This window comes from Castor canadensis, chromosome 8 (assembly GCF_047511655.1).
Source record: "Castor canadensis chromosome 8, mCasCan1.hap1v2, whole genome shotgun sequence".
NCBI classification, from domain to species: Eukaryota; Metazoa; Chordata; class Mammalia; order Rodentia; family Castoridae; genus Castor; species Castor canadensis.
The window spans coordinates 140,766,666-140,773,631 of NC_133393.1; the positions used below are offsets into that span (position 1 = coordinate 140,766,666).

Here is a 6,966-nt window from a genome sequence, read left to right on the forward strand (position 1 = left end):
CTGCATCTGCTGCTGTTGACTACGGCCACCGCTGTCCTGGCTCCTGACTCGGCATTTGCAGTGTGTGCCTCTGACTGGCCTGCCTGAGGCTCATGCAGTCTCCGGGGCAATTCTGACATCTGCTTAAAGATATTATGTGACTGACTCACAGAAGGTAAATTCTCATCTGCCTGACCCCAAAGCCCACTCTCCCAGAAAGAAACCACAGTGTGGCGCCTCAGCCCCATTGCTGGGAAAAGGTCTTCCCAAGTGAACATCACAGGGGCAGTTCCAGCTGCATCTACCAGCAATAGAGGTGTGTTCTCCCATCCTTTCCAGCACCAAGGGGAATGTAATATTTAACAAAATCTTGGTTATTTTGATAGACTAAAAGGCGCCTTATTGCTTTGGCTTGCCTTTCATTGTTGAGTTTGAATGCTTTTCCATATTATTTTATCCACGTTTATTTCCTTTTTGCCCATATTTTGTTCATGTGCCTGTTGGGGATTTGGTGGGTTCATCTTAATTGTTCATATCAGCTCTTTATTTATTGCAAATCAGTCAAATCCTTTATTTTTCTTCTGTTTTCCAATGAGTATTTTCACTTTGAAAGTTTGATATACAGGAGTTTTACATTTTCGGAACAAATGTTGAACAAGTATTTCTCAGGTTGCCTACCTAACAGTAGGAATCGTGGGGGAGGTGGTCTCTAACACTGAATGCATAATTCCTCCTTCGGACTTCCTGCTACTTCATAAGACTGGGGACAGCAGGTGTCTGGAGGGCACTTTCATCTAGGGAGAGTGTCCTAAACAATGGGGAGGGCTGGCTGGTCACTCCAGCCCAGGGCAATGAAAGACAAAGGAGAGCCTTGGTGGTCAACCAAGTACACATCCATCTTATCCTCCCAGCCAAACTGTTGGGAAGGAGAGGGGAGGGCAGAAGGCCTTAGTGCAGGGAAGTGTGAGTGTGAGCAGGCCTGGAAGGGCAAAGCTGAGAGCCAGGTGGCTGGAGGCGAAGATCCCCTCCCCTCCCCTAGCCTTCTCTGATCTCTGCCCCCAGCTGCTGTAAGGGCTGCTGTTGGTAACAGTCTAGAGATGGTGCTCACTGGATGTCCTGAGGACATAAAAACACACCTGATACACTCCAAGGGGTGGCCTTTGTGCTGTCTACACTTGGTTCAAATCCCGCCTCCGGCACTACACACCTGTGTTGAATGTGAGTCCCTTGGTCTTTCTGAGGCTCAGTTTGTCACCTGTGTAAGAGGACACATGTGCTGTGCTTGGATGACTGATGTGAGGGTCAGTGGTGGTGTGCAATGTGCACGATGGTTAATGTACTATAGAGTATTTCTCAAGAATGAAAAGGAATTAAATATTAACACATGCAGCAAGATGAATGACTTTCAAAATAATTTTGCTACGCAGAGAAGCCACACAACTCCCTTTATATGAGTTGTGAGAGAAAGCAATACTCCAGTGAAGCGAGATGGATCGGCGGGTGCCTGGGGTTGGGGTCTGAGTTGGGGATCAACGGCAACTGGACAAGAGGGAACTTTCTGGATGATGTAAGTGCTCTGATTTGGGTGGAGGCGGGGGTTTGTATACAACTGAACACAATTGCCAAAACACAGCAAGTTTTAAAGTTAGGATGGATAGATTTGCTGGGAGGAAAAGCATCCGGAAAAGAATCTGAACTTCATTGGCTCTGTTTTTCTTTCCCTGCGCCCCCCCCCCACTTTTAGTTATTTGTTTATTTTTTGTATGGGGTTTGAACTCAGGGCCTCATGCTTGCTAGGTAAGTGCTGTACCATTTGAGATACACTCAGTCCTTTTTGCTTTAGTTATTTTTTAGGTAGGGTCTTGAGTTTTGGCTTGGAACTGACTTTGGATGGAGACCCTCCTACCTTTGACTCCCAATATCTGGAATTACAGGCATGTACCACCATGCCCGGCCCTTGTCACACTTTGGTTCTTTTGATTTGTATTATTTACTTACTTATTTTTTAGTACTGGGGATTGAACTTGGGGCCTCATGCTTGCTGGACAAATGTTCTACCACTTGGGTGGCACCATTCCCCCCATCTGTATTTTGTTTTGGGGACAGGGTCCCCCTGATTTTGTCCCAATTCTTTTCTTTTTTTTTTTTTGATTATTGCTGTATTGGGGGTACATTGTGACATTTACCAAAGTTCTTACAATATTTCATAGTTGAATTCACCCCTCCATTATTCTCCTTCATTCTCCCCTCCTCCTGCATTCCTGGAAGAGCTTCAACAGGTCTCATTTTTCCATTTTCATGCATGAGTACATAGTATTTCCACTGTATTTTCACTCTCCTATCTCCTACTGGTACTCACCCCTCAGGAAGGGTCTGTTTTACCTTCCTGTTCTGTTTCTGGAAAAAAAAAAAGACATTTCTATTTATTTAAGATGGCTATACAGGGAGTTTCACTGTGACATTTCAGTGTATATATGTATTATAACCTGAATTAGTTCTTCCCTCTATTTTTCTCCTTTCTACCTTAGTCCCCTTCTTATGGTGATTTCAACAGGTCTAAAAATTATATATATATATATATATATATTTTTTTTTTTTTTCTTTCTGCTGTACTGGGGCTTGAACTCAGGGCTTTCACCTTGACCCACTCCACCAGCCCAATTTTTTTTTTTTTTTTGTGATAGGGATTTTTTGAGATGGGGTCTCATGAACTATTTGCCCAAGCTGGCTTCAAACCTTGATCTTCCTGATATCTGCCTCCTGAGTAGCTGGGATTACAAGCATGAACCATCGGCTCCTGGCTCTATATTCATTCTTGTATAGGAAGTACATCAACCATATTCACTTGAGCCACCAACCCCCACCCCCCTCCAATCTGTATTTGTTTTTGAGACAGATTCTCACTGACTTTGTCCCAGTCTTGATCCTCATGAGTCCACCAGTCCACCTCCTGACTAGCTGGGATTACAGGCATGAACCACCATGCCCTGCTGTATGTATTCTTTTGACTGTGTTATTTATATTTGGAACTGCACATGAGAATGGAACATCATAAGGTTTCCAGCGCTCAGAATTTCTCAGTATCTCAATTTGGTGTCAACTTCAAATCCTGGGAGGTTCTCTTGGTCACCCCAAGGCCTCTGTTCTTTCTCTCTTTGAGGGTCTCTTGGGACAGTGTTTCTGCAACTTTTGAGCCAGGTTTAGGGAACTGGGATCTCTGGGGATGTTGGAGCCTCCGTTCCAGGTTCTGGCTTCCCTTGGCATCCGTGAGTAGCAGCTGCCTCCCAGGGTCAAGAGTGGAGGACATTCAGGCTCACCCCCACAAATCCTTGAAAGTCTACCTTCCTGCCCTGGCACGATCTCTTCCATAGAATGCCCTTACTGAATCCCTCAGGTGAGGAGGCACAAAGCCTACTGCTCTGTTGGGGAGTAGAGAGGGAAAGTAGGAGAAGGAACTGAATTACCGTGCCACGAATGTCAAAGAAATGCTAATGGCATCACCCTGGAGCAGCAGTGGTCCTGGAAGGACAGATCTGCTAGAGGGGTCTGAGGGCCTGTGCAGAGGGGTTGACAGGGGGAAAGAAAACACAGTGAAGGGCCACACAGCCACCGTGTGCCATGTCTGCCTCGTCGTCCTCCCCATGTCCAGAGGCAGCTGTGGCATCTTGGTTTCAGAGGTGGACCTCATCTATTACACGTATTAAATTTAATTCCTTTTCACCTTTGAGCAGTGCTCACAGAACACACTTGCTGTTGTGTGACAGACACTGCTAAGCGTAAGCAGTGGGCTTACAGAGGTGAAGTGACTGTCCTCAGGCCCCCCTGGTCTTCCTGAGCCACCACTGGAGGCCAAGAGTCAGGGACCCTGGAGTCACTGGTGCTGCCTGGCGTCCAGCTTTGCGACGCTGGATTTGCTAACACCAGTGCTGTGCCTCTGGGTCGTGACACTGCCTTTCTCTGCTTCGGTTGCCTTCTCTATAAAAGGAGGAGAATGGCCCCCTTCGGGAGGTTTGTGATGAGGGGACATGCATGAAGTGCTTGAAGCATGGTCTGGTTGGGAGAGTGGTGGCTCACACTAGAATGGAGCTGGAGTTTCTGAGTGTCTGGATGGAGTTCAGGAGTGGACCAGGGGCCGCCAGGCATGAAATACTTTCAGCTCAGCGATGATGGATGAGCAGTTCTGGGAGGGATTTCTGGACTGTGCATGAAGGTGGGGTGCATGGAGTGGACTTGGGGCACTCAAGGGTCCAACAGCAAGAGAGGGAGAGGAGTCCCTGGAGCTAAGCTGGGGGAGGAGCAAAGATGGCATTAGACTGACACGGACTAATCATGGGCACTGCTTTCCTCCCTCCTCTCCTCCTTCTATTATTCTCTTCTCTTCTTTCCTCCCTCCTCCTCTCCATTGCCTTCCCTCCAGCTTACTCCCTCCCCCTTTCTCTCTTCTTCCTCCCTCTCTTTCTCTACCTCTTCTTCCCTCCCCACTTGTTCTGAAAAGTCCCGGAGGAAGAGTGAGCTCTCAGTGTCATGTCATGAGTGACCCACTTGTGTATCTGTGGTTTACCTAGCTGTAGAAAATTTGTACCTAAGATTTCCGCAGGCTGTAGGCAAATGGTTTTTAATTCAACTCCACAAATATTGACTGTGTGCTGCCTAACTGAGTATACTTTGTGCTAGAGGTGCCCGACAGATGCAAATGGACAGAGTCCGTCCTCAGGGCCCTGGCTGATGTTGGCAGAAGACAAACGCCCCTCCTCCCTCAGGATGCTACAGAGCTCTCTGTGTACCACGCACCCCAGGCCCATTTCTCTCTTCGGCAAATTGCAGAAAGGGGCAAGACTGCCAGTTCTGCAAGATCCTAACAATCTACAGGAGTGCGGCAGAGCTCGGCCTATGGGGATTGGCGGGACCAGATAAATATCTGTCCCTTCATGCTGATGGCACATGCAAGCCAGAATTTGGGGTTTTGCATCGATTTCTTTCTCTTGTATACATTTTACAGGAACATCAACATAAATCGGACTTTCTCTTCAACAAAATTTTTAATGCCCTCTGGGGCTTTTAGCCCGGCAGGCCCCAGGTTCATTTGCATGTTGTTGGATTTAGAGTAAGCTGATCAAGCCAGCGTCAACCATGAGCATGTACCAGCTTGCTGAGGCTCTCAGGGCAAAGGGGAACTTAGAACAGTGAGGGACATGAGGTTTGAAGAGTGCCAGGGCATGCAGGCAGGATGCCTGCTCCCCAAGCATTTCTCACTCATGGGACGATCACATCTCCTGGCCTGGGTGTGATGCTTTATCTGGTGGATAAATGAGGACCAGAAACCATACGCGCCCCTTGAGGGGTGGACTGCTTAATTATCTGGGCAGACCTCCCAGTGCCCTCTGCCTCTAGCAATGCAACCATTTTTTGTTCCAGATGGTGGCTACTTTGCTCCATCTGTGAAAAACACCCCAGGTGCAGTCCCTCTGCCCACCCACAGTAGACATGTAGTAGACGGAGGTGTCACCTGGTTGCCTCAAGCCATTGGAGTTAGGGCTCTTTTGCCATTGCAGTATAACTTTGTTAGTCCTGACTGATACACTGCGAAATCAGAAAGCCTGGTTTTAGAGGCAGTTTTCTCCTTACCTTTGTCTTCAGCATTCAAAATATAAAATCACCTCCTCTCTTCTCAGCGTTATCAGCAGTGTCCTATATCTTGTCAATGTTTGTTACATAGCACAGGCAAAGATGGTGACAAAGTTGTGTTAGGCTAGGAATGGAAAGGAAGTGGTGACTTTACTTGTGGTTGGTCAGTTTACTGAGTGACCTGGGGACAAGGAATGGAACCTTGTCCCTTGCCTCCAATGTGTTGAGAACAACAGGATCACAGACCATTGCCACTGGCCACCACCATGTACTTCAGAAAGGATCTAATTAACTTCCTCGTTCTTTTCTGCCCACAAACAACAGCCATAATGCTGGGCATTAGACAGAGACAGAGATGAGGAAACTTGGTCCTGCAGGGAGGAGCTCTGCTTCTGGGTACAGTGGTCCAAGAGGGGTTGGACCTAGTAGGGCTTACAACACAGAGGAAGAAAGAGACAACTTCAGGTGAGAAATCAGAGAAGACTTCTTGCAAGAGGTAGTAGGTTATCAGCAAGAGCCTTTCCTCTCACTGTGGATGTGGGCCAACCCCAGATTGTGGACATGTAAAAATGGATGCCAGATGCATGGCCCAACTCAATCCTCCTCATCCCACAAGAAATTAGGTTGCTGACCTCTCCCTTGGCCCTGCGACTTCCATACTGCCATATTCGTCCATTTGTACAGTGTGGTCTTCTGCCCTGGGAAGTGACAGGCTAGTGGGGTGACATGGGTGTGAATCCCTGCCCTTCCCTCCTCTGCAAAACCAGGAATTAAATAAGAGTCCATTATTCAAGGTGAAGGCCTTCTGCAAGCACTCACCCAGTCAAGCCCAAGGAAGGACCCCCTGCCTTGGTGGTGGAGAAAGCACTCTGGGTGCAGCTCCCACCCCCAACCTCCTACAGGGCAATCTGAGGAGAGTGGCTCTGCCTGTCGCCTTCAGCGAGCTGCTAATTCACAAGTGAGGACAAATGAATAGAGTACAAACCGGCTGCATAAATATTGTGCTGTAATTGATTGTCTTCTGTAATCAACGGCAAGGCTGCTGACTGTTACTTTCCCTGCCGGATGATAACTTTGGGGGAAGGGATCTGAAGTCCAAGAGGCAGTTTTTGCTGCGTGTCTCTGATAAACTGAGGGGAACGGGCCCGTTCCATTCCCATTCAACACTGATTTATCAAATGCTATTGTGCAAGAGGCCTTGCAAGGGACACTGTCTTATTCTGTTATTAACTGAGTTGGCAGTAGTACAAGAATGTCAAAGAAAAGACATGCGTTAGTCTTTACAGTAACATTACTTTACTGATCGTCAAATCACTTGAAAGCATGGCTAAGTCACTTTACACAACACGGGAGAGCAGCGCC

At 47.6% G+C, this 6,966-nt stretch overlaps 1 protein-coding gene across 1 annotated transcript in view; it reads left to right on the forward strand.

The window, feature by feature from the left end:
- The first annotated feature begins 1,221 nt into the window (after positions 1 to 1,221).
- Positions 1,222 to 6,966, forward strand: part of Chst11 (carbohydrate sulfotransferase 11) — a 245,341-nt gene continuing 239,596 nt past the window's right edge. Inside the window, exon 1 of the mRNA XM_074084271.1 lies at positions 1,222 to 1,546. The gene's annotated coding sequence lies outside the window, so the exon portion shown is untranslated. The remainder of the gene's footprint in view (positions 1,547 to 6,966) is intronic.